Below are 4,163 nucleotides of genomic sequence, written 5' to 3'. Positions count from 1 at the left end.
CAAACTGGCTCAGCCAGGGGAGATTTCTTGTATTCATAGTAAAATTCATCTGTGGGAATTTCACAAGTTCTCTTGCAAGATGGGAAGTAGCAGCACTTTATTACCACAGACAATGAGATCTCTTATACAATGAGCTTACTGGTTTCAAATCTGTGGTAGCAGTGAAATACAAAGATGATGACTTCTCTTTTCCATCCCTCCACCAACACACCCCAAATCCTCACCCCGGTGTCCACATCAGGAACGAGCAGGACCACGGCATCGGGACATCTGGCCATTGAGACAAAGGACATTATGTGCGCCCTTTGCTGTGATTTGCAGACCTCCTGTCATGTTGAACACCCACACTGGGGTTACCTCACCCCACAACCCATTCCCAGTCTCAGCAACCCCGACATCTGCATCAGGGGATGGGCCCTATGCGATGCTCACCTGGGGAAGAAAATGTGAAAACATGCAACGGGGAGATCCAATGTGGGTTTAAAAATTGAGTGGATGATTCATCCATGTCTTCCCTGCAAAACACATCCCAAGCTCAGCCCCTGTCTCTGCTTTTTTCCTCCCCATAACCCAGCAAAGCCCTAAAGCTTGCAGTTTAGTCCTATCTAGGGGAGCGCGCGTGTGTGTATATGTGTGTATTTTTTATTTTTTTTTTTTTTCTGGAGTGACTTGTTTGTGCTGTCATCAGCCGTTGTTTTGGTAAATGGCGAGTTAAACAGATATATCCAAGCGTAAAATCTAAAAAATGTTCCCTGTGGGCGCCTGGGGGGTGTTGTTTGAAATCAACTACATATCAATTGAGCGGCGGCGAGCGGATCCGATGATAAATTCCAGTCCACAGACGCCTTATAAATTACATTTTTTTGTTCACGATCTAGCCTCATCTCGGCTCCCCAGAGGCCCTTAGACTGAGAACTATGATTGTGTTGGAGAAACGTTTGCTCAGCTTGAGCGATGCCATTAGTGTTACATGTGCCAGGCCGCTCTCGCCAGCATCCCCCCCACTTCCATCCCTCCATCCCCCCCAATCCCAACCCGATCCCCCCTCCTCCTCCTCTTCAACAAAAATGCAATATGTGCCTGGTAATTTTTTTGTTCATTATCTCATTGTTTTCTGTAAGTACAAGGTTAGATTGAATTACTGCAGGCTCTATTGTCTATTTGTAATTCTCCTTCCATGCCGAGCTACTAATGAATGGGCAATTTAGTCAAATCTTTGTAACGGCTTCTTCTGTGCGTCAGTCACTTAATTACTCTGAGCTTTTCTCACTGCTGCTTTATTACATGGAAACTCAGGCTGCTTCCAGGTCTTTGCTAGGGGATCTCCAGCTCCGAAACAAAAAAAAAAAAGGAAAAACACAAAAAATCATAACAATAACCAGCCTGAATCATCTTAATTCCTTAGTGTATCCTCAACACACATGACTTTCCCTTCCCATGTGGTTTATTTGCTCTGTAGTTAGTGGTTTCATTAATGTCGTGTGCACAGAGGAAGCTGTCACCGTGTAGATTAGGCAAAGTACATTTAAGGTGAGAGCAGTGTAGACCCTTTGAATGAAGAGGGGTTGGAAATAAAAGGCAAATTACATAAATGTGCAGAACCTTGTACGGAATATTCAACACTCCATGAAATTCCACTGAAAGAGGGATTCTAATCTCCACCTATTTGAGGGTCACTAAAATCAGGATTTAGCTTACCAGGGGTAAGAATCATGCTTGTTTGCTTGCTTGTCTGTTTGTTTGCAAAAATAATGTGTTCAACTTTGTGTTTTATATCCAATATTTCAATCTGCAAGGGAGGGACAGGGTGTGGGAATAAATACATTTTAAAATCCATTTAATGAAATTAAACGTGATCATATGTAATTAGCAATCAACTGTGTGTAGAAAGCTTTGAAACAGTCCGTTTGCACGATAAATACTTTTATTTTCTTTAATAACAGCATACAAATAATGGAAATCAGAGGAAATAAAGAAGTTAAAAAGAAAGTGTTGTGAATTATAGATAAGATCCAGGCAGATTATCTCAGTACATGATTTGACTCACCTATTTAAATTCCTGAAGAGACTTTATTCCTTTCTTCAGGGACTGAAATACTTAGAGGCTGATGGAGTGCAGGGTTGGGCCCAAAATCACAAGTAAGTGGACTCCATGTGTATTCCACCTTCACTTTATCTGTGCATGTAAATCGGACATCCGTGCCTTATATCAACAACATTTTTAGCAAACCGCACTGCCTCTATTTGATATTAGTGTATTTTATGTTTTTCACTTTTGCATGTGGTTTATTACCTTCAGGGAGAAAATGCTCTAATGATGTTTCTCCGATCCGGTTCCAATTAATATCTATACGTTGTTACATGAAATCCAAACCTTTGATTGTGCGTCTTTTTGTGTTATTGTTGTTTGGTTTTGTTTTATTTGGTTTTCTTTTGGTCACATTTGTCGGTTTTTGATTCAGAATTGAAACTTTGAATTTGTTCAGTGATTCATTATTTTCTGTCAAATTGACCTTTTACAGACGGTGTCATACCCATATGACAGACAGTTATAGACTTCAGATCTGTTTTGCACAGGGGGTCTGCATACTTAGTGATCTAATCAGTCATTTAATATACAACCACTAAGTGTAACAATAAAAAGGTGTTTTTTTTCCTAGCTCCTCTGAATGGAAAAGAGATTTAAATTAAACTTATATTCAACAGGATTTCTTGGGAATGGTCTTGTGCCTGAGAACTGTTACAGATAGATGGGGAAGATCTTCAAAGATTTGCAAGAATCCAAAAATACTGATAGTACATCACTGTAATTACTTTCTCATAAAGGTCTTTCAAAACACTTTTCAAGGAATTTTCCTATAGGGGAGTTTCCCAGCTCCTAGATGCAGCTTGCTGGAGAGAGCTGCCCAACACAGGACAAAGATGTTGAAGACTTTTGAGATGTTTTGACCAGCACTCATGGTCATCCTTGACCCTGCAAGTCAAAACCTTCGTTGTCTGGACCCTGACGGTAGAGGCCACCCAGTGCCTGTTGCACACAGCAGGAGGTAAGGTCTGAATTACTTAAAGTTCATAGATTTCAGGAGAAATTTTAGAAAATCCAGTTTTTACATTGTTACAAACAGGATTCACTGCACAGACACTGCAGATTTTGGTCAAGACACAAATGTGAACCTCTGTGGCAAACTCCAAAGCAAACCCTTGTGTCAGTAAATGTACGTTTTAATCACAGTTGTGTTATCAGGTCAGGTTGATTGTAACTTTGATGTGCTTTTTTCTTCTTCAGGTCCAATGGAGCGTGCTGAGCTCAATGTGACATGAACATCATCCCAACATGCTGCTCCTCCTGCCCTATTCCCACGTGCACTTGTGTTCCCTTGGCAGTTCTCACCATGCTCCTTCCTCTCTTGGTGCATAAGGATGATCATAGAATCATAGCATCATTTGATTGGAAGACACCTTCAATAGCTTAGAGTACAACTGTTAAACCAACCCTGGCACTACCCCATGCCCCTGAGAACCTCATCTATGTGTATTTTAAACCCCTCCAGGGATGGTGACTCCACCGCTGCCCTGAGCAACCTGTTCCAATGCCCAACAACCCTTTCCATGAAGAAATACTTCCTAATATCCAATCTGAAACTTCTCTGGCACAACTTGAGGCCGTTTCCTCTCATCTTGGCGCTTGTTCCTTGGGAGCAGAGCCCGACCCCCCTGGCTTGAACCTCCTTTCAGGTAGTTGCAGAGAGCGAGAAGGTCTCCCCTCAGCCTCCTCCAGGCTGAACTTCTCAGGTCCATCAGCCGCTCCCATCACACTTGTGCTCCAACCCCTTCCCCAGCTCTGTTCCCTTCTCTGAACTTGCTCCAGCACCTCAAGGGCTTTCTAGGCATGAGGGGCCCAAAACCGACCCCAGGATTTGAGGTTTGGCCTCCCCAGTGTCACCCTGGAGGTGCTGCAAACAGCCAGATCATGCCTGGGGATTCAAGTTCCATCTTGGATGCCACCAAGAAGGAAACTGTTGCATGGCCACTGCATTGCATGGACACACCAGAAGGTCTCACTGGACCAGTAGCTCTACAACAAGTTCTCAGGTTCTGCTACCATGCTTAGTGTGGAGCAATAAGGGGATTTCTACTGGTGTTCGGATCACTGAGTGCTGGAT

The sequence above is a fragment of the Patagioenas fasciata genome, chromosome Z (assembly GCF_037038585.1).
Source record: "Patagioenas fasciata isolate bPatFas1 chromosome Z, bPatFas1.hap1, whole genome shotgun sequence".
Lineage (NCBI taxonomy): Eukaryota > Metazoa > Chordata > Aves > Columbiformes > Columbidae > Patagioenas > Patagioenas fasciata.
Note: the sequence above shows the minus strand (reverse complement) of the source record.